The following is a 23,727-nucleotide window of genomic DNA, read 5'->3' on the forward strand; positions in this document are numbered from 1 at the left end:
GAGTGAGGGGGCGTCACGTTGTGCCTGGTGTTGAGGTTCTGGTTTCAGCTTCCATGGCCTTCCCCGGCTCCTCTGTATTTGGGGCTATGCCTTCTTTACCCCCGTTCTGTCTACACTGCTGCTGCCACTTCTGGTCTTCTAGGACACTGCTGTGCAAGTGGAAGTGGTTCCCGTGTGTTCCACTGCTGATTTGGGACCTGGCTTTCTTGGGCCTGCTGACTCATTTACTCTACTTCAGTCTTTTATAGTTTCTGTCTCCTCCAGGTTTCTTCTTTTTACTTTTTTGTTTGGGTCTCAATCTTCCATGTTAGAAGATTTCCTCAGTACTTCAAAAATCTTGGCTTTTTTCTCCTTTCAGTTCTCCCTGTGCTGTTTCAAACATTTTTTAAAAAGATTTTATTTATTTACTTATTTGAGGGAGTGAGTGTTTGCACAGGAGAGAGAGCAGAGAGCACAAACAGGGAGGGGCAGAGGGAGAGGGAGTAGCAGACTCCCTGTTGAGCAGGGAGCCTGACCTGGGGCTCCATCCCTGGACCCTGGGATCATGACCTGAGCTGAAGGCAGATGCTTAACAGACTGAGCCACCCAGGCGCCCCTGTTTAGAACATTTTAAAAAAATACCTCTTTAGTATAGTTTTGATGGAAGGCAGTGGAATAGATGTCTATACTCTGTCATTGTATCGTGCACTTATTAGCCAACCACACCGTTAATTTATGATTTTTGATATGTTTGAATAGTTTCCAGTTGCTTCACATGTATTTCTTTCCTTTTTTTTTTTTTTTTTTTAAGATTTTATTTATTTATTTGACAGAGAGAGATACCAGTGAGAGAGGAGACACAGGCAGGGGGGAGTGGGAGAGGAAAAAGCAGGCTCCCAGCGGAGGAGCCTGAGGTGGGGCTCGATCCCAGGACTCTGGGATCACGCCCTGAGCCGAAGGCACACGCTTAACGACTGAGCCACCCAGGCGCTCCTTCCTGTGTGTTTCTTAAGTAGAAATAGGTTTGAAGACAGGGACGTGGTGCCCTCTTCTCACCCCTCATCCCAGGCGTTGCCCAGTAGGCTTGCGTGGGAGGTGATGGAACTGGCTGAGGGGTGAGTTCAGTAGAGCTTCAAGAAGTGAAAGGAAGGGGGTTTTAATGCGCATGTTGTCTCTCCTTGTCAGGTTCTCTGAGGACTATGGAAAGAGGAAAGAGAAACCGGGAGCATTTCCTTTAAACCCACGTTTGATTTCTTCACAGAGTTACCGTGGCCTTCAGAACTGTGAGTATAATTCTCTTGCTACATTTGTGTTTTGGTTTTTCCTTTTGTTTTGATTTTTCTTTCATCTGTCTTAAGGTTTCTTTGACATATACTAGAAACAAATAAAAGCTAGTTGATTTTGCAGAGTAGGTGAGGGAAGAAATATTAGTTGTTTAGTGCCTTTTATGTGTGGAGAGAGGCAGGCAGGATGACAGTCCTGTCCCTGATAGTTGTGACAGTAGCAGCATGTGCCCTAGAAGAGTGCCCCAACAGGGTCAGCACTGGGCCATCCAGCTCCTAGGTGAGTCTCTGGCAGTAATCCCCTGAATGAGGCTACCCTTTGTCCCTGTTTCACATTTGCATAACTGAAACAGAGGTTAAAGGTTACTAAGTTAGTAAAAAGCAAAGCTGGGATTCAGACTCAGTCTGGCTTTGGAGCCTGTGCTTTTTACTCGTGTTTTATTCTTATGGGCTCTGGATTCAGATGTTGGCTTGGCTGCTTACTTACTAACTCTTCACTAACTACCGAAACCTAGCTCTCTCTCCATGCCAACTCTTCACTGACTACTTAAACCTAGCTCTTTCCTCTGACAAAGGGTGCTGGTGATGGGACCGCTCTCCCAGGGTTGTGGTGAAGATGCCATAAGAAATGTGAAATGTGCTCAGCATTCACAAATGTTAGCAATTGCTATTCGGTGGCAGTTCCCCCACTTTAATGAGAGGAAAACTAAGCCCCAGAGATTGGGTTATTTGTGATTTGTTAATTTGTAACCTTGGCACTTGTGCTGCACTCCACAGTTGGGAGGTTATAGAGTTGAGATTTTATTCCAGTTTGTCTTATTTCCAAAGACTGCTCTTTCTGGTAGGCCTAGTGGTAAATCGAGGACAGATCGTTGATAGAAGATTCATCAATCTGTCTTGTGGTATTAGCATTGGTAAGATTTTAGCAATACATTGCTTTGGTGTAAAAGCCCCATAAACTTAGACTTCATGGATTCAGAATTCAGAATCATTTATAATTACGTTGAATTTGACTTTGGCAAGTGTCTTTGTCTTAGATGTCCAAGGGGCAGGACCCTGGATTGTTTTTCCATTTCCTTCTGGGGGTCAGTTCACTTTCCTCCTTTGTTCTCCTTTCTCCTCCAAACCCACTTTTGTTTCTGCCAGGATTAGGTATTAGGGAAGGGAAGGAAAATTGTGTCACGAAGTTTCAGTTTCCAAGTAAGGCCTGGAAGTCTTGCTCCTTTTCTCTGATTCCTTCTACCCTTTCTTGGCTACGAGAGGCACCTGTTCTGTGTGCTGTGCCAGGTGTGACTCTGCTGTCTTTTGGAGAAGGCCATGCCCAGCTGTTTACATCCCTTGTCTCCTCCCCGCCCTCCCTGCACATTTCGATGTTTCTTCCTGTACCAGTGGGCTATATTTATTGGGTACAAGTCTGTTTCTGCATCTTTAAGGGCAAAGATTTTGTTATTTTGTTTCTGCATGTTTTCTGCTTGACCCATGGGTAGTTTTCACTAAATGCTGGATGAAGTAGTGTTTAATTCTTGCCACAAAATAAGTTCTCTTTTCTTAGTGGATCCAAACAAGAGGGAGAATATCAAGTATAACTTTTCATCAGCATTAGCTATTAAAAATCGTTCGTCATGGTAGAGCCCAAGACAGTTTCATATTTAGCAGAAGTTACACAAAATTTTTCTTCTTAATGTGATGTGCAGCGGAACGAAGGCCTGACAGGGAACTGAGAGCCCGTTCTTGGCTCACTGGAACTTTGAGCACCGGGATATAATCTGCTGCTTCTAGTTTGGCCCTCCCCTCCCCTTCCCCCCTGTTTGAAAATATGTAAACCCAGGAAAATAACCTTATAACCAGTGTTTCTATAATTGTTTCCCCCAATTCTGGACAACTGGTGAGGCCACACGAGTAAGCCTGGCTTTGTACAGCATCGACTTAATGGTGTTCCTCTGAGACCCGGGTTCCTTGATGTACCTGAGGGCCCTGGTCCACTTGAGCCCCTGCAGGACAGATCAGGGTCTTGGTTCTTGATTTGTTTTGGGCTGTTGCATTCTTAAGGCAGAACTTGTGATGGAGGTGTTTTACAATCAGAATTCTAGGAAAGCAAAGCAAAGTTTTGGAGGAGTTGAATTGCTGAAATATGTATGGAGATTATTTTCAGGGTTAATGGGGTGTGGGGAGGCAGTAGACAGAAAGGAAGGTTGCCCGGAGACCCATCTGAAAACCCCCATTTGGTGAATAAAGATGGCTTATTTAGCGTCAGGGCAGCTGAGAACAATCGACAGAGATTGAACTGTGAGGTTCTGGGGCTGTTTGTCCAAACAAAGAGTCGCTAGGGTAAGGCGGTGCTGGCTGTCGGCTCCGGAGGGCAGCTGTCCCTCCCTCAGTGTTGAGCCCTGAGATTCGGCTGAGGTGTGAAAGGCTAGTGTGTTGGGAATAGACACTGGTGGTGGGGGTTGGAGGGTGGGGGAGAGTAGAGGACAACCAGGAGATTGTCGGCACGCTGTTCAGGGAACCAGGTGAGCAGCAGCGGAGGCTGGGATTGGAGCAGGAAAACTGGAGGTGGTGAGAAGCAGTTGGGCCTTGGATGTATTTCAAAGGCAGAACCAGTAGGATTTGCTGACAGATTGGATAAGGGGTGTGAGGACAAAGGGAGGAGTTGAGTTGACTAGAAGGCTCTTGGCCTGGGCAACTAGATGGGGGGAAGGCTGTGGGTGGAACTTGGTTTAGAGGGCCAGATGGGGAGCTCACTGTAGGCATTTTAAGTTTGTGATTCTGTTAGGGATCCAAGTAGAGATGTCATGTAGGCAGTTGTAAATAGGCATTTGGAGCTTGGAAGAGAAGTCTGAGCTGGAAGTGGCCATGAAAACGCAGTGACGGTCTGTGGTCACCGAGGGAGTGAGCACAGAGAAGACAAGCAAGCCTGAGCCTCGGGTCACTCTGCCATCGAGTGCTCAAGGATGAACATGAGCAGTGTTTGGCACAGAGCAGGTGTGAAGAAGACCACAAGCACTGGCCCCATGGGAAGAAGGGAAGAAGTGTCCAGGAGGAGGATGTGATCAACTCTCTGAAGTGTCAGGAAAGGTCATGATGAGGACTGAGGTTTGGCCTTCGGGTTTGGCGACTTGGAGGACACTCTGGCAAGTGCTCGGCGCAGTGTGGGGGCGTGGTCAGAATGAAAGCCCGCCTGGACGGTGGTGTGAAGGGGGAGAGGGTAGTGAGACAGATTGCATCTGGGTGACTTAGGTCCAGGGTGTACGGTCATCCTCACACTTACCGTCTGGGTGCAGAGCAACGCAGCCGGGTCCCTGAGGTCCGTGGTGGTGTCTTCATGTCCCGGGCGGGGAAAGGTCAGGTTCAGAGCTTACAGTAGCTTTCTCAAGAGTACGGAGCCGGCAGGCTGACGCCAGGTCTCAGGCCATGCACGCTGTCCTCAGCTGCCCTGCGTCCTGAGGGTGGAGAGACACTGTTGAAGGGGGGAAGGGGTAGCGTGGTTGAAAAGTTGTAGGAAAACACTTATGTCCTGCTGGAAGTGCTTCTGTTAGAGATTCTGTTTCTTTTTCTTACTTAGAAATTTCACTTCTATCAGAGGGTGGTACGTGCATGTGTTCAAAAGTAAAACAGTGTTGAATGGTTCATGCAGAACCCAGCGGGCTCCTGTCCTGCCTCCACCATCCGCCTCCCAGAGCTGCCTGGAATCCTGCTTATCTGTTTCTTGTAGCATTTCTGTCCACGGTTCCCAGCAATATCTATGTAGAGGCAGGGCCATCGACGCGTCACTTTTAGACAAAGTTACATTTTGAACTCCCATCTTTCCCCACATAGTTGTAGCACAATTTTTGTTTAGAGCCATAATTTGGTGAACTGTTTTGACTTTGTTAATGTTGCTCACTACTGAGCTGGTGAATGTAGCATGATTATATTCCCTTTTAGTTCCACTTTTTGTTTTCCTGTTTTCTTGAGCTTAACAAGTGCCACTTTTTTTTTCTGTTTGCTTGATATTTTTTTTTTTAAAGATTTTATTTATTTATTTGACAGAGATAGACAGCCAGCAAGAGAGGGAACACAAGCAGGGGGAGTGGGAGAGGAAGAAGCAGGCTCATAACGGAGGAGCCTGATGTGGGGCTCGATCCCACAATGCCGGGATCACGCCCTGAGCCGAAGGCAGACGCTTAACGACTGCGCCACCCAGGCGCCCCTGTTTCCTTGATATTCTTAAGAGTTCTCACTCTCCCTGACAGTAGGGCCTCTTAATAAAATTTGCCATCTGCTCATGTGTATTCCTTCTGTCTTCACCCCCAGGGACATCTGTTTTCTTGCATGCTGGACAGGTTACTCTCCCATGGTAGCAGGGTTGAGGTGCGTAGGGCAGATCCTGCAGGAGCAGGCGAGACCAGGTAGAGAATCGTGATGGGGAAGACAGTGATGGGGAGCTCAGAGGGAGGGGGACGGTGTCCTCCTGAGGGAGCAGGTCCGGGCATGGTGAGTGGGGCTGGCGGTAGTTGGGGAAAGGCATTCCAGGTGGAAAAGGTGAGAAAAAGCAGAGCGGGACGAGATCGGTTACTTTTTGTTAACCTACAAAGCCTGTATTGTGGCGCCTCGCTAGGTGGTACATGTTAACTTAGTTACTGACTCTTCCTTTAAGACCTTTAAATAGATTTCCATGGAAAATGTGACATTCAGATCGTTAAACATCTGTCATAAATTTTTTATTTTTTGAAAGATTTTATTTTTTAAGTAATCTGTACAGCCAGCGTGGCGCTCAAACTTACAACCCCGAGGTCAAGAGTCGTACACTCTACTGACTGAGCCAGCCAGGGTCCCCCGTCATAAATTTTAATATTTTCTTAAAACTTTCGCATAGGATATATCAAGACACTTAAATCCAAGAGATCATCTTAAACTGTTGATTCCATGTATTTGTTCATGGAAAAATCTTTATGGACTATCCCGTCACTGAGGCCCAGCCAGTCATCGTGCAGGAGTGACCAGTGCAGCCCCCCGCTGCGGTCGTCAGGCGGGAGCAGGATGAGTGACCACAGGACGTTTCAGAGGCTGCTCTGTGTCTAGCTGGATGCGCAGGATGGTGTGCAGGGAGGCCGCGGTGTCGCGGAGGCGGGCAAGCGCAGCCCTGTCTCCGTGGCCCAGTTAGGGAGGCCCGTCGTGAACTTGGGAACGAGTTGGTGCAGAACCAAGAGTGAGTGGATTGGTTTCTTTTGAAAAGAAGCATCGCGCAGTTTGAAATGCTGAGGTGGGATTATAGGAAATAAAGTCCGTAAGTGCCTTTCAGGACTGCCAACTCCAGGGCACCTTTTACGTAAATGTGCTGCACCTTTTATGTGGGTGCCTGGCTATTCTCCTGGACGGTCAGGAGCCTGTGTTTAGTTCAGTGGGTCCGCCGTGTCCAAATGTTACCTGCTTCCTGAAGCTTCTGCTTTATGCTCCAGGCTTTGCGCAGGACACCCTTTATCTTGCCAATAGTAGTTACGTTTGTGATTCAGGAATTCTACGTGAGGGAAGTCGTCAGAATTGTGATACCTGCCGTTTATGTGTGTCCTTCATCGTGTGTTTTGAGTTGTGTGTAGTGTTTATAATAACAAGGTAGTGATTACTGTCCCCACGCTGCAGAGGAGAGCCTGGAGCCAGATACCCGTCAGCCCGAGGCTCCACGTGGTGGTGGCAGGCTCTCCTGTTCCTTTACATGAAAGCTTAGCCCTTGCTCTGAAGTGCACGTAGTGCTCCTGTGTGCGGGCTCTGCCTGTGATAGAGAGGGCGAGGGCTGCCGCCCACCGAGCGGTCTGCAGACCCTCAGTATTGTCACGTGCCAGCCGTGCTTCCGCCACGTCGGGATGCGTTGTCACTAGTGTTGCCAACCATTGCACGTGGTTCCCCGTCATTGGTGTTTCTGCTCATACTGAAGAAAGATTATGGATTCATCCCATACTTGTAAAAATGGGAAAATAGGTCTGTTTCTGACCCTAGTAGTAGGCAGGCAGCTTTTCCTGTGCTTCTTACAGTCTGACTAAGGGGGAGAGAGGATGTTTCTTTCTTTCTACCTGCCTTGGCATATCGTTGCTATCTGCCAGGGGGGAGGGGCAAGTGGGGCGTTGGGAGTGGCGATGGCAAGGAAACATGTTAGATTTGTGTCTCCTGCTCATGAATTCTAAGTGCTTTAACAAAATAGACAAACTTTCCATCATTTCTTCTTTGATAAACTGTCTATTAAAAAGGATAGGTGTCTCAGCAAAAAATTCAACTGAAAAAATGGCGAGAAGCTTTGAGTAGATACTTCATCCATTTCCTGTAGATAACAACATGCACACAAAAAGACGCTCCCCGTCATCCCTCATTAGGGAAGTGCCCGTGACAGCCGCAGTGGGTAGCACTGCAGTCCTGTGAGAATGCCTCCCATTCCCACAAAACAAGGCAGCAGAAGGGGACAGTGCCCAGGTGCAGGGCTGTGGGACAGCTAGAACCACATCGCGCTTTGCTGGTGGGGATGCAAAGGGTTATAACCACTTTGAAAAAGTAGTTTGGCAGTTGCTTATAAACTTGAATATATACTTTTCATACGATCCAGCAGTCCTACATGGAGGCCTTTACCCAAGAGACATGCAAATTTATCTCTACACAAAGGCCTGCATATGATTGCTTATAGCAGCTTTATTCCTATTTACCGAAGATGGAGAACAACTCGGAGGTCCGTCAGGTGGGAAATGCGTGAACAGGTTGCGGTGCACCTGTGCGGTGGGGCAGTCCTTGTACAGCAACACAGAGGTACTGACTGCTGACATCCTCAGCAAAACAGGAGCGCGTCCAGAGCGTTCTGTTACGGGCAAACACAGAGCTCTGTACAACTGTGGTTCCCCCCTGATAACATTCGGATAAAGGCAAAACTATGGGAACAGATTGGATCAGTGGTTGCCGGGGGCTGAGGCTAGGGGAGGAGAGGACTGAGTACAGGAGGGCGTGAGGGTGCTTCGTGGGTGATGGAAGTAGGCCATGTCTGCCCTGTGATGGTGGTCATACACTGACTGTGTCAGTCAGAACCCAGCGAACAGTGTTTTACTGTATGTAAATTTTACCTCAATAAGCCAAACCCAAAAAAAGGTGGATGACTTATGTATATACACACACGTAGGTATTACACACACACACAGGCACACACATTTATATACCCACGCTTGAGCTCCCTTTTTCTTTCCAGTGGATTAAATTTAATTTTTCTGGATTAGGTATCCTGAAAGTTTAAATGAAATAGATTGTAGCACAGACACTTTGTGAAAACATAGGATCTTGGAGTCTTTGGTTGATTTTTATATTCTTATTCACGACCTGAAGGCTTTATAATGTGGTTTGTTTTTGTATAACATGGTTATGTAGTATGGATGTCACGTAATTAGCATAAATAAAAGATGTTTTATCAGTTAAATTATTTTAAGATTCCTTCCATGTTCAAGCTCTTGTAGCTGTGGAGAAAAATAGTTTTACTAGCTTTAAAAATTAATAAAAAATGTTTTCTTTGATTCATGACAAACTTATACAGTCTTCAGCTCTGTCTTTAATCAGCTGTAACTGTAGGGTATGATTATATTTCAAACCGCTAGACCTAAGAATGTACACAGAAAATAATACAAGTTAGCTTCACTAAACCTAAGGCTTCATTGTACTTGCGAGTCAGATCTCTTCACAGTATGTAAGAGGGTCGCTTGTTATTAGTATGTGGTGCTTTGCGATGCCCTGCAGAGCAGTCATTCAGCATTTTTTCCTAATAAACCCTTCTTAGCAAAGCCACAACAGTGGGCAGGGAGGGGGATTAGAGTGGAAAGTTGTGTATTTACTTTTCATTTAAAAATCAAAATTTGACTGTAGACAATAAGAAGGCCATTCATTTAAATGATGAGGTCTTCGTTATTTTGCCATCAGAGGATATTGCCGTGTGTGGTTATAATGGAATCTGATACAGTAAGATGCAGTGTAAGAGGCCCTTCCTGAGCTGCTTTATGTTTGCTTATCCCGTGCGCTGCTCTGGGGGCTGGGGGCTGGCTTCACTGTCTCTGGTAACCTTGTCCTCTGAATGGTCATCACGTAGTCAATATGCACTAACGGCCTCCGTGACCGTCGTGTTTGGGAACAGAAGGAGTAGGCTGCTCTGCCTTGCGTTTGTTCTCGTCTGACTGTCCCTGTGTTTTGCTGTGGGAATCTGTGCACTGACTGGTTTTGAGGGTTTGGCCCCTGCTGGGATGCTTCTTACAACTGGCGACCTTTCCAGCTGCTGTCCGCCAGGTGGCTGTCCTGCTGCAGTTGTCACCGTGCCGCCGCAGGGGCGCTGTGTGTCCCAGTGTGAGTGGTGTCTGCGGCTGGACAGCCCGCCCGCATGGGGGGATGTCTGCGAACAGCTTACAGTGTGACTCGCTGTTCCACTGAGAGGTTGTATTTGTAGAATAGAAGAAAAACGGATGTGGAGCATGAAGTTTGAAAAGTGTGTTTGTTTTCTTCTGTGGTTCAAAAGGGTACTTAACGGGTCATCTTAAACAAAATGTACTAAAAGATATTAAACTCCTTTGGGGCTTTTCTGGATGACTCAGGATCCTCAGTACGAACACCTGTCATTTTCAGCGTGTGGTGGCCCCACTTCTGCCATTTTCGTCAATATGAGGCTGTGTGGCGGGCAGCCTCTGAACGCCCTTCCACCACCCTTTCTAATTTGCTACTCCTTGTTTTTGTTGTTGTTTTGTTTTAAAATGAAGCCTTGTGTGTTTTTATGGAAAAGTTGTAAGTAGTATAGGCAACTTCCAAATACCCTTCACCTAGATTGACCAGTTGTTAACATTTTGTGACATTGCCTGCATGGCCCCCTCCCCCCACCTCTGGATATAGAAGTACATGTGGCACATTTATTTTCACACACTGGAAGAGAGTAAGTTGCACACTTCACGCCCTTTACTCTTAGGTACTTCAGTAAGTATTTACCAAGAACAAGGACTTTTGGGGCGCCTGGGTGGCTCAGCCATTAAGCGTCTGCCTTCGGCTCAGGTGATGATCCCAGGGTCTAGGGATCGAGCCCTGCATCGGGCTGTCTGCTCTGCTGGGAGCCTGCTTCTCCCCTCACACTCCCCCTGCTTGTGTTCTCTCTCTCGCTGTCTCTCTCTGTCAAATAAATAAATAAAATCTTAAAAAAAAAAAAAACAAACAAGGATTTTTTACATAGCCCAAAATAATCAGTATAGTTATCAAATTGGCAAATTTAACATGGGCCATTCTGTAGTTTACAGTCCATATTCACAGTTGCTCTGTTAATTACAGTAGTTTTCCCCCATACAGGACCCAGTCTAGAATTACATGTAGTATTTATTGATGTTTCTATGGTCTTTTTAGTCTGGATATGTTTCTCAGCCTTTCTCCATCATGGAGACTGTTCTAATTGTTTTGTAGGTCTTTCTTCCGTTTGGGTTCCTGTGATGTTTTCTCATGATTAAACTCAGATTACGCATTTTGGGGGCCAGGCTATCAGAGAAGTGGTGCTGTGCCTTTCTGAGGGCATCGTATCATTTCTCATATCCATTATTCGTCTCAGGATGGCACATGATGCCGGCTTGTTCTGTTATTGGTGAGGTTAACATCTAGGAATTTGTGGGGCTGCAGATTCTTGGACCCTACTCCTGACCTGCTAAGTCAGAAACTTAGGGCTTGAGTCTATGTTTTTAACAAGCCCGAAAAATGATTTTGATGTATTCTAAAATTTGAGAATTACTGATCTCAGGTGATCAAGTTAGGGCAGCATCTGCCTAGTGTCTGCTCTCTAAAATTAGCGTTTATCCTTTGTAATGAATGAGGAAATCTGTAGGGAAATATTTGAGGCTCTGTGACCTTTTGAGCTTTTAAACTGATCGTTTGGCGCCCCCACGGATGATTCTTGCTTGAACTAGTTATTACTAGGTAGTCGTGCAGTGGGGACGCTGTTCTTCTCACCTGTCAGCTGGCATTCTCCCTTAAGGAGAGTTTCCCCTCCTTTGTTGACACACTCAGTTGTTCACCCACTAGTACTTCACGGATTCTTGTTTGATTCAGGGGCTTATAGTCCTTAACTCTCATTCATTTTGATGCTGGAATGCCCCCTGATTTGGTTTTCCAAATCATCTCCTGTGTTGTTTTGACACGTCCCCATTCTTTTCTGAGCACGACCTTCCTTTTGGCACAGTAAGATACTCCCAGCATTTCCTGTAGTTTCTCTGCCCCTGTGGTGCAATCAGCTATTTCTCCAAGATTCCCTGGTTCCTTTTGGTGGGAGATGGAATTTAGAGGCCGGGATCTGAGTGGGAGGTGTGCTCCTTTGCTGCCAGCTATTACTGCTTCCCAGCGCTTCCTGTGTGTGTGCACGTGCTTGTGCAGCTCTGCTCCAGATGCAAACATCTTGTTGTGTTCGTAGGAGCCGACGAGTCTCCGATCAGTTTCATTGGCTTCCAGTTGATGCATTTTTCTTCCCTTCTCTTCTCTTTCTTTCGCAGTCTCACATGCACCTTTCTACTTCGATGGTTAGTCAAAGGTTGGAGTAGAATGTATTCTCAGATTTGGGGGTTTATCTTGGGGTTCCCCTGCTTCCAGCATCCCTCCTTTACATATCAGTTGGTCCTCCAGCCCCCATTTCTTTCTTCTGAGACCTCACGCCAGTAAGACTTTTGCTTTCTGCCAGTAGAGCTCGCCCTGGGTTGGGAAGCACGTTTAGTCAGAGGAGCAGCAAACTGGCAGATGTCCTGGGGTAACTCCATTGTTCAGGGGAGAGCCTTCACCTCTGGTGTGTGCCTCTGGGCTTCCTGGGTTGTCCTGCCTATGCGCATTTCACTGTCTGCCAGGGATTTGGGCAGTGTATTTATATTCAGCCTTGGAGCTCAGCATTTTGCAGCCCTCTTGTTTCCAAAATTTCCCCCTTAAATTTATAGCCAGTGTGCTGCACATTAAGGTGGTACGGTAGGGCTGCAGTCCTGCCCTCCCAGAGTTGGGGCTCACAGTATTGCCAGGCAGGAAAGTGACAAACACTCCCTGGTTTGTACCAGATGCAGGGACAGTTCTGACAGTAACTTCTTCTCAAGTGCTTGCCTGCCTTTGGTCATTTTCCAGTTCCTTCAGATGGTTGGTTTTAGTGATTTTGTCTGATTTTTATAATGATCTATGGAAGAAATTGCTCCATTGTCTTCATGTAACCATTTCGGAAGGCTCACTCTCCCTTTTGTCTTATTCTTTTCCTCTGAAATCTAGCTTCATCTCTATTTTTGTACCCAACGTTTCATTATGGTAACTTTCAAACAAATGGCAAAGTTGTAAAAATTTATGGTTAACATCCATAGACTCCTCCACCCCCTGGATTTTACCTATCATGTGTTATTATTCTTGCTTTCTCACGTAAATAACCAATTATCCATTTCTCCATATAGTAATCCATTTTATTTTTTAGGCTGTATTTCAAAGTGCGGATATCAGTATACCTCACCCTATGTGTTTCAGCGTGCATATTGTTTACTAGATAGAGTTCATTGTTTGTTTAGCGTATTTTTCTTTCAGTGTAAAATTTCTATACCAGCTGCACATAACTCAAGTATACATTCACTGAACTGTGGCAAATGCATCCACCTTTGCAACCCAAACACTTATTGAGACATAGACCATTATCATTTCCCCCAAAGGTTCCTTCATGTCCTTAGTATTCACAGTCCCTGCCGCAGCCCCTGCTGCCATTCTCACCCTGACCCCTGACAGCTGCTGCGTTCGCCCCCTCAGTTCAGTTCTGCCTGCCCAGGGGTTTCCTGTCAACAGAATCATACCGTGTACATGGTGTACGAGGCTTGTTTTAGCATAGTGTTGCTGAGCTCATCCATGTTGTTAGTGTATCTGTAATTCATTCCTTTTTAAATTATTATTTTTGGGGGGAGGGCAGAGGGAGAGAGAGAATTTTTTTTTTTTTAAGATTTTATTTATCCATTTGACAGAGAGAGAGGAGAGGGAGTGCACAGGCAGGGGGAGCAGCAGAGGCAGAGAGAGAAGGCTCCCTGCTGAGCAGGGAGCCCAACTCAGGACTCGATCCCAGGACCCTGGGATCATGATCTGAGCTGAAGACAGACGCTTAACCGGCTGAGCCACTCAGGGGCCCCGGAGAGAGAGAACCTTAAGCAGGCTCCACACTCAGTATGAGGCCGTGTGGGGTTCGATCCCATGACCCTGGGATCACAACCTGAGCCGAAACTAAGAGTCGGATGCTCAACCAACTGGGCCACCCAGGCTCCCCCTTGTCCTTTTAATCACAGAGTTGTGTTACGTTGTATGAGTCTGTCATATCTTGTTTATCCGTTCCTTTCTTGATAAACAGTTTTATTTTTGAAAGAAACTTTTGCTGGATGTGTGGAATTCTAGGTTGATGGTTTTTTTCTTTCAGCATGCTAAACATACTGTCATTATCTTCTCATCTTTGTGCAGATTTCTGAAACTCATTTTCTACAACTTTTCCATCTCTGATACTCTGCCTTGCAAATTTGAGCCACTCAGCTTCCCAAAACTTGGAAGTTTTCTCACCTTAACTCCCTGAGGCTGCTGCGCTGGGCTTGGGTTCCCTTCCTGTGCCCTGCGCCACGGTGGTTCCCAGCTGAACAGAGAGGGGACGGTGGGGCTCACAGGCCTGTGCCGCTCACTGTCTCCAGATCTGAAAAAAATAGTTTCATGGATTTTTACCGTTTTTCTATTTGTTTACCATGGCGGGGTGGGGGTGGGGGGCATCGTTTTCCGTACTAGTTACTCCTGCACGTCTGAAGTGGATGTCCCTAAGTCAATGCTTTTTAATGGAAAGCAGTTCGTATGCTCTATTTCTAAATTTTCTGGAAAATATTGTGAAAGAAATTTACTTGTTTTAATTTTTTTTTTTAAGATTTTATTTATTTATTTGACACAGAGAGAGACAGCCAATGAGAGAGGGAACACAAGCAGGGGGGGTGGGAGAGGAAGAAGCAGGTCCCCAGCGGAGCAGGGAGCCCAATGCGGGGCTCGATCCCAGGACCCTCAGATCAAGCCCTGGGCTGAAGGCAGACGCATAACGACTGAGCCACCCAGGTGCCCCTACTCGTTTTAATGTTGATTTAGCTACCGATTTTACGATCTAGAAAATCTCAGGTTGATTTCCATTTTGACAGAGGGGAACCTGTATTTTGGGCAGACTTTCATTTTAGTTATTTTGTTATTAAACTGGCTTAGGGTAATTGGTTTATTCTGCATCGTATTTAATGGAAAGTAGCATTTCTTGCCTGCCTTAGCAAATGCTGTCCGGTTTGTCATGAACATAGCAGTTAATCCCAACTCCAGGAAAAGCCTGTTTGTTCCGGTCTCTTGCCCACCCTGTTGGTGCAGTGTTAGTGTCTCTGAGACGCAAGGATAGCTGGGCCTGGTAACACGTGAACATGAATAGGAGGAAACGTGCGAGGATCTAGTCACTCATTCTGCAAGTAGCTGAGCTCCTGCAGTGACCCAGGCCCCGTACAGAGGTACTGTTCCTTTTTTCCTCTGATCTTTCAGATGATTGGTTGGAGATTGGGAATTGTTTCTGGCTTTTCTCCTAGTTTTTGATATAAATTTTAGTACCTAAGTCTATGCCTTTAAAAAATACCTTTGTTAATTTGTGAAATTGAGATTATCATTAATAGTTAATGCTAGAACTGTATTAATCAAAATAATTTTTTATGATATAAATCTTTTATGAAACGACATACCATAAAATGAGTGTGTACGTACCTCGTCGTTTTTACCTACTAGCGATGGCTGCTTTGAAATAGAAAGCCCAGTAGAGTAATGGTGTTTGGGTGTGCGACATAAGTTAGGACCTACTCGAGAATGAGGGACTGACGGTGATTTCTGGGCCCCATGGCTAGACTAGTACTTGAAACTTAATGGGGAAGGATTTGGGCACCTGGAAATGATAATTTTGTTCTGGACCTGCAGTGTTGTTGGAGACCTACCTGTTGCATATTTGTGGAAACTGTTGATCCTACATTTATCATCTTTTGGTGGACCTAGGGCAGATGAGACTTGGTCAGCCCTCAAGCTGAACTTTCTTTACCTGGGAAAACTTTAATCACTCTTGTGTGCGCTTCATTTTGTCATAAATCCTGATATAAATTTCTTGAATGAAAAATTCTGCATTAGTGAGTATATAAGATTTTTAAAATTAATAACTATTGGTCCTCTTGAATTTGACTTTTAATCTTAAATATTTAGATTTATGAAAGATTAGAATATACTTATTAGGCAACGAAGGTCATTTTCTGTTATGGCGTAGACATCTGAAAGATCGTTCGGACAGTTGAAGAAAATATATCCTCCTTTCTGTTTGCCCTCACCCCCTACTTTTTTCCCCCACCTTGCTTTTATTTAAGTAAGAAGATGTGAAAGGGAAAGATGGCAGTGTATACCTTTTTATGCAAAAAAAAAAAAAAAAGGTGGAGCTAGTTGATGAGTGGATTTCATCAGGAGGGGAGGATAAAAAGCCTGGCCGGGTGTTTGCATGGCATTTACACAGTGATCCTGATGGCTGATTTCATATTAGGACCTATTGTGGCTGCTGCCACGAATCAGCCCCCATGGGGCCGCAGACTTGTTTCCTTTGCTGCTGTTTGTGGGCTTGGTGACTGGTGCCTTCTGTCTGCAGCCTGTGACCTTGTGTAAGGGGGTGGGGATGGGGCTGCGATAGGTGCACACAAGGGAGAGAGCGTGCTGTCTTCTCCCGGAGCTGTGAGCCTGAGCCTGGGCTCAGCTGAGCGGGAGGTTGTTAAGAATGAGAGTGTAGGGGCGCCTGTGTGGCTCAGTTGTTAAGCGTCTGCCTTCCGCTCAGGGCGTGATCCTGGGGTCCTGGGATCGAGCCCCACATCAGGCTCCTCCGCTGGGAGCCTGCTTCTTCCTCTCCCACTCCCCCTGCCTGTGTTCCCTCTCTCGGGGGCTGTCTCTCTCTCTGTCAAATAAATAAATAAATAAAATCTCTAAAAAAAAAAAGAGAGAGAATGAGAGTGTACACAGTGTAGTTTTCCACTGTATAGAAAGATCTCGTCGTATGAGGTATGGATTGTAGCTTTGAGGTCATGTGCAAACAGCTGGCAATGTTCTGTGTAAGTTTCAGGCCTAGGAATATGTAGTTCTGTTTTACATTAAACCCTGCAGGTATTGATGCTGTGATTTTTGTGTTCTCTTACTCTTGTTAGATTAATTCACATTTCTGTTATTTACTTAAAGACAGTATTTGATTTCCATAGAAAGCTTGGGAAATATGCGTTAGGAAATTCCTATACTCGGAGGTGGTTCTTACGGGGGAATTCAGGATGCCAATGAAAGGAGTATGCCTTAAGCCACCTGTGATTCTGTCCAGACTTTATATGTACTTAGAGCAAAAAACAAACGTACTTTCTCTCATAAATAATTTAAATGCACTTTATGTAGACAGAGTCATTCAAAGCTTTATTTTTAGCACAGTGAGGTGTAGAAATACTTAAAACCATAGCAGAACTAAATTATAGTTTCCCTGGGAAGTAAATATAAAAGCATGCAATCATGATTATAGGAAGGAAATTTAAATACTTTTAACATATTTTTCCAGTTCCTTGGTCCTTCTCTCCCCAGTCATTCAATGGGAAGTAACGTAGATTTTTTTAAAAAATATTCAAATTATACGTACATATATGTATATCTGTGTATACGTGTGTATATTCAAATTAAACATACATATATGTGTATATGTATACATATATGTATATGTGCATATGCATGTATTGTGTGTATATGTGTACATGTATGTATGTACACACACATGTTTTAAGTAACTCTTGTATTATAGGAGATCCACTGTTTCCCCTTAGGATCAGATTTTGAATGTGTTCAGTTGTTGCTGTTAATTATCTTTCCATCTGTTTATGATGTTTAGTTTTCCTGCTTTTAGTGACCACTCTTATTATCTATAAGATGCATGGAAAGACTGCATCCCAGAAGAGCAGTAGTCAGTATTATAATGGTTTTATTTAATTAACTGAAAAAGGTTTTTTTCCTAAAATAATATCTTTCTAAGAAGTTAAAAAAATGTTCTCCAGAACACCTTCTATCTTAATGGATTGAAGGCTGCAGATTTTTAGATTTCAACCTTTTATGGGGCTTAAGTTGAAAATGTTGTATAGTGTTTCAGCTTATAATTTTGCCTACTTTTCAAATGTAGTACACTAAAGGGCATGACTGTGGGACTGGTAAGTTTTGAGTTGCTTTTTTACATTTGCTCTTGGAGGTGTGCAGAGGCCTTATAAGGAGTTTCAGTTTGGGAATTAGGAACAGACAGACTGTCCTTGAGGTAGGTCAGGATCTGATCTTCTTCTCAGGTCAATTAAGGTCCCTCAGTGGGACAAGCGGAGGCAGGAAGGTGCCCACAGTTCGTGTCCCAGGTGAAATGGATTGCCAGCCGGTTGCTCCTTTTGTCTTGGTTGGGGTGTCTTTTCCAGCACGGCTCCCGACCCGCTCCCCAGTCTTACCTGTTAGCCACTTGTAGACTTTGTGATGCTCTGTGCATTTAGCTGTAAATGTTGCTTCATCTGTACGTGTTTTTCTTCTGTTGACCTCCTCAGGGGTTTTAGATTTATAAAAAGTAAAATGCCCGTTGCGTCTTCTGGTTTGGCCACTGTTGATTGTATTAGTTAAAAAAAGATTTGAATTGAGAAAGGTTTGACCTACTCTGAAAGGATAAAGACATACTGAGAATTAAGATTACATAGATTGTCAGCACATTAAAAAAAAGTACTTCCCTTTTGTTGGTTTCAGATAACAGAGTGAATCTGAGATAGGGCTTCAGAAGCCGGTTTAGAGCTGGATCTTGGCTTCAGATCCCTGAATCCCTCGTAGTCTGCCCAGGATGAGATAACCCTGTATGAGCAGGGAGGTAACTTCCTTATGGGAGGACGTGTCCAGTCAGGGGTCCCTGCAGCCAGAGAGTCATGGATACATCCGAGTCTCTGTATTGTTTATACTGAGAATCCGTCAGGATAAGTTATGATGAGACCTACCTGCTCACCTCTGCACCAGGGGAGCTGCACCTTTGGTGAATTGTAATCTTGATTCTGGATCCCTTCTCAAGACATTCGTGTGAACATTTTTTTTTCCCAGAGTAGCCTGTGCTATAATGTGTGTAATAGAGCAGTTTCCTGGAGCATTGCACGGGTGGGAAATGTTGTTTCTTTCTCCATTTTGGTTCTCTCAGTTGTGGATGGCTTGCCTGGCAGACATGCAGAAAACATCTGTATACTGCTGAAGTTGTTCTGCCCCCACACTTTCCTTTAAAACTCTCTGGATTCTGATTGGCTCTACACGTTAAACATAACTGACTTCTGATTACGGGCTTAGGGTGTGTGTGACAACGTTGTATTTACAGTGCTGCTTCATCTTTAACTCAGTTGGGTGTTAGAAAAATAAATGTGTGTGGTAGGTGTTCCCTCAGTTCTTTTAAAAGACTTTTTGTGGAAATTTTGGAAAAATTGGATAATGAACCCTTTTTCAACCTTCTGCCCTTGTTTGTCCTATTTCTTCTCTCCCAGACTTTTGTTTCCTGGGGTATTTTATTACTTTAAAAAATTTTTTTATTTTTTAAAATATTTATTTATTTGAGAGAGAGAACACAAGTAGGGGGGAGTGGCAGGCAGAGGGAGAGGGAGAAGCAGGCTCTCCACAGAGCAGAGAGCCCCATGCGGGGCTGGATCCCAGGACCCTGGGATCATGACCTGAGCTGAAGGCAGACGTTGAACTGACTGAGCCACCCAGGCACCCCAGATTGACTCCTTTCAATATGATTTATTGCCCAGTTTGAGGTATACTATGTGTGTCAGAACATGCCATCTAAAACATACCTGTCTATATGCAGAAAGTCAAACATAATATAATCATTATGTAAGATAGTGTTATTCCCCAAGTACTACCATTAATAACAAAGTTCTAGCATTTTTTTCAAATGTTTAAGAATTAAAATATACCAGGATAATTAAGAATAATGTTTGGCTCTTTATTTAATTCAGCCTGAGGATAAACCTGAAAGATTAGGGACCTTAAGATATTTTTCTTTTTTTTTCTTTTCTTTTCTTTTTTTTTAAGGATTTTATTTATTTGTCAGAGAGAGTGTGTGCGTGCGTGCTTGAAGGGGGAGTGGCAGGCAGAGGGAGAGCAGGCTCTGTGATGAGCAAGGAGCCCAATGAGGGACTCGATCCCAGGACCCTGAGACCATGACCGGAGCCAAAGGCAGACACTTAACCGACTGAGCCACCCAGGTGCCCCTGTTTCGCTGGAGTATTTTAGAGCTAATCCCAGACATTGTATAAAGTTTCACCCATGAAAGTTCATTGTATGTCCCTAACAGATAAAATATATAACCATAATACCTTTACCATGCCTCACATAGTTAAAAGTAATTTAAAATCTTTTCTCTCAGGGCACCTGGGTGGCTAAGTCGGTTGTGTGTCCAACTCTTGATCTCAGCTTAGCTCTTGATCTCAGGGTTGTGGGTTTGGGCCCTGTGATGGGCTCCACACTAGGTGTGGAGCCTACTTAAATTAAAAAAAGAAAGGAAGAAAGAAGGAAAGAAAAAAGTAATAAAATCTTTTCTCTAATAAAACTCGGTAATGTTTAATTTTCAAATTTCCCCATTTTTTAAAAAAGTCTTTGACCTGTCAGTTGGCATATCTCTAACATTTCCCACTCCTGCCTTGCACCCTTTCCGTTTTATTTTTAAATAACAGCTTTTGTTGATGCTCTGGAAGAAATTGTCATTTATCCTATAGAATCTCCCACATTCTGAATTTGGCTGATTGTATTATGTGATGTCATTTAATTCATAAAGTTTAAAACTGGTTGCTAGAAGTCCAGCTAGAATGAGCTTCAACTCTGGGGGTAAGAATACTTGCTGTTGGCTTCACCTCTTAGGGACGGTGACATTAATCATTTGTTCAGATGGTGGTGTGATCCTTCCACCTTGTGGCTTTTGTGGGTGTTGATGGTGGCTGCCTGGGTACTTTGTATCAGAATTGCAGACACGGTGACGATCTGATTCTGCCTTCTGTATTTGTTTGCTGGAGCCCGTGCAGAAAAGGTGGGATAAATGGATAATTCTTGTATTTACTAGCTTCAGAATGAGTTTGTTCTCTACAAGTGAAAATTATTTTTAGTCTCATAAATGCATAGATGTTAAGATGACCTATATATGTGTATGTGTACACACATACGTAGATGTTAATTTACTGCATTCTTTCTGATGGTCAGATTGCCCTTCAGAGGTATCTTCTGTGTCATATGCAGACAATGAATCATTGCCACTAGATCAAAAACTAATGACGTACTGTATGGTGACTAACGTAACATAAAAAAAAAAAAAAGATATCTTCTGTGTCCTTTGGAAATGGCTCCAGTAATGTTTTTATAGTTTTCTTGTTTATGGGCACTATAAAATAGTTTCAGACTCAGTTTGTACCCTTATTGCCGCAGACCTGAAACCAGCCATCTCTCTAAGGAGCCTTGATTCCTTGTCATGTTTTAGTGGGAAATGGTGTTCAGGGACTAGAATCTGGATACTGTGATAGGTAATGCTGGAATCTTATTTCTTCTGGGCTTTTTTAGGGTATAGAGATAGGAAGTGTGTATTTTTCAGAAAGAGAAAAAAGTCATGAGTTTATCTCGATACTTCTGACTTAAATTTAAGATTACAGTGGGGCGCCTGGGTGGCTCAGTCAGTTGGGCATCTGCCTTCTGCTTGGGGTCATGGTCCCAGGGTCCTGGGATCTGCCCTGCGTCGGGCTCCCTGCTCAGCGGGGAGTCTGCTTCTCCCTCACCCTCTGCTGCTCCCCCTGCTCGTGCTCTCTCTCTCTCTCTCGCTCTCAAATAAATAAAATCTAAAGTAAAAAAATTATAAGATTAAAATGGTTTACTTCTTTGATTTTATGTTTGTATGTCATTTCTCTTTTGCTTAAAATCTTGGTTCTTAACACTAACACGTTTGTGTCATTGCTTCATCATTCATGTCTGTGAAACTTGCGTGTCATTTCAGAATAACAGTGCCAGTGTTGTCACTAACAAGACCTCTGAACGTGTTTGAACGTGGTTTCTCTGTTTCATCTTGGTTTCAGTGATGCTATTACTAAAAGCAGTGTTAGACTTCATTATAGCTCTTGTACGCCATAGGGTGTAGCGCACTGGGATGTACGGTCAGATTACAGCTCCGCGCTGAAGTTACACCACGCTTTGAAAGTTAGGCTTATTTCTTTCGTTTTTGAAGGGTAAGGAGCAGTGGGAACTCTCAGACACAACTGATGGGAGTATCGTTTTGTACGTCCACTTTGGACAGTAGTTTGGTGGCACTTACTACAGTGGAACATGCACACTGGCCTCGTGGTTCCGTTCCAGGTGGACACACAGCAGAGATGCGTGCACGCGTGTACCAAGAAACAAGTGATTTGTACTAGTCCCAGACTGGAACGGAGAGAGAACTGGGGTACATTCATATGATGACGTGCTCTCCAGCAGTGACTGTGAAGCTCCAGGACACAGCGTGGGTGCTTTTCACAGCATACTTTGTAAAGAATGGCTAAGCCCCAAAGGATACATACTGTGTGATTTTCTTGTAAATTAAAAAAAAAAAAAGGATGTTTTTGAGTCTCCATGTTCTAATGTACACGCGTGCATATTTCTCAGTGTAGCTCATCTTGACCGCTTTATTTCACGCTGCAGCCTGCATTCCCCTGCGCGCACACTTCCTGTCCCTCCGACCCTGCTGAACTTAGTAATTTTTAAAATAACACCACTTGACAATATACCGTATAATTTAGTTATTTATGATTTTATTGTTGTCTGTCTCGCCTAATAGAATGTAAACTCCATGTGGGCAGAAAAAATGTGTGTGTGTGTGAGAGAGAGAGAGAGAGAGAGAGAGCTACAGAGTCGGTGGTAGCTGGTTGACGCCATATTGGTAGCTTGAAACCGAACAGGGTGGGTGTATTTATACCACAGAAATCAGCGCACACCACAGAGCGGGGCTGCCCCCACTGACTCCGCACAGAGCCAGTTGTTACACACTCACCAGGGCGTCCTGGTGCACATCTCTGTCTTTGCACACACACTGAGGTAGGGATTCATGGTATCGGAACAGTGCCCGGCATGCAGGAGGTGCTCACTAAATTCTGAGGTGAATTTTATTATTGAAGAAATGTTGAGGTGCAAATGGCAGAAACTTACACTAGCTAAAGTGAAAAAAGGGAATATATCATTTTATGTAACTTGGAGTGTATTTAACGAATAAGTTACCGGTTGGTATCCGGAAATAAGTCTCTAGAAAGTCAAATGAGAAAAAGAAGTACCAATAAATCCTAAAGGAACTGTAACTGCCGTGGAAAATAAATAAGTCTAATAGTTCTTTGATGTAGCCTTGTTTAAAATTACAAGAAGTTAAACATCAACTCCCAGTCCGCCCAGCCCCGCCAGCCGCACACCCGCTGGTAGTTGCTGCATCCGTCTTTCTCCCCAGCCCTCGGCAGCCGACCACTGAGCTCTCTGACCCACAGATGTGCCTGTTGTGCACATTTCATGTGATCGGAATCCCGCATCCCGTGCTCTTCCGTGTCCAGCATCTCACTTAGGCTTCCATCCACGTGGGAGCACGTGTGGGCACCGTCGCTTTTTGTCGTGAGTGACGTGCAGCCGTGAAGACGCTGCGTTTGCCTCTGGGTGTCCGGCCCGCCGGAGCGTGCGAGCTGCCCTGGCCTCTGGCGGCAGTCGTGTGTGCGGAGCCCGGGTTCCACTCGTTCCCCAAGTCGACAGATACGTGGCAGAGGTGGACGCAGCTGCGGAGGCCCAGCCCAGCTTCTCGGCTCTTCACCCTCTGAAGCTCTCGCAGCCTCTCTTGTCCCCACTGCCTCAGCGGCTCTCTGAACGGTGTATTTTATGTGCTTTTCACCGTTTTCTACTGCCAGCTGTTGCATCCGTCTTGGATTCAGAAATCTCACGTCTCTTTTTTTCATTTTACCTGTTAGAGACTAATTTTTTGATTTAAAAGAAGGAGGAAGGAGGAATGTTTTAATAAGTCAGCCATTTACAAATGTCCTTTTGTGTCAGTCTGGCCCTGATGAGGTTCAGCGTGGCTTGCGGAGTGGAGGCATTGCTGCTGTCAGTCAGGCCCTTTGGACCGAAGTAAGAAGGAAAGAACTACGATTTCTGCCATGTCAGGGGACATGGGAATATCCACAATCAAGCATTGATTTTGCTAACAGATTTTTAGGACTTACCTCCTTTATTTAAATTCAGACATTTATAAGTCATCGAGTTTTCTGGTCTAATGTAAAAAATTCATTATAACTGTTTCAAGTAAGATAAGGCTCTGACAGTTGAGTTACTGTAGTTCTGGTCCTTGAAAAAGAAACGTTAAGTACCTTTTTTGTCCTCA

At 44.6% G+C, this 23,727-nt stretch overlaps 1 protein-coding gene across 1 annotated transcript in view; it reads left to right on the top strand.

The window, feature by feature from the left end:
- LOC125282095 (ral guanine nucleotide dissociation stimulator-like) overlaps window positions 1–23,727 on the top strand; it is a 105,269-nt gene that overhangs the window by 24,069 nt on the left and 57,473 nt on the right. Inside the window, exon 2 of the mRNA XM_057312997.1 lies at window positions 1,165–1,262. The gene's annotated coding sequence lies outside the window, so the exon portion shown is untranslated. The remainder of the gene's footprint in view (window positions 1–1,164; window positions 1,263–23,727) is intronic.

The sequence above is a fragment of the Ursus arctos genome, unplaced genomic scaffold, assembly GCF_023065955.2.
Source record: "Ursus arctos isolate Adak ecotype North America unplaced genomic scaffold, UrsArc2.0 scaffold_16, whole genome shotgun sequence".
NCBI classification, from domain to species: Eukaryota; Metazoa; Chordata; class Mammalia; order Carnivora; family Ursidae; genus Ursus; species Ursus arctos.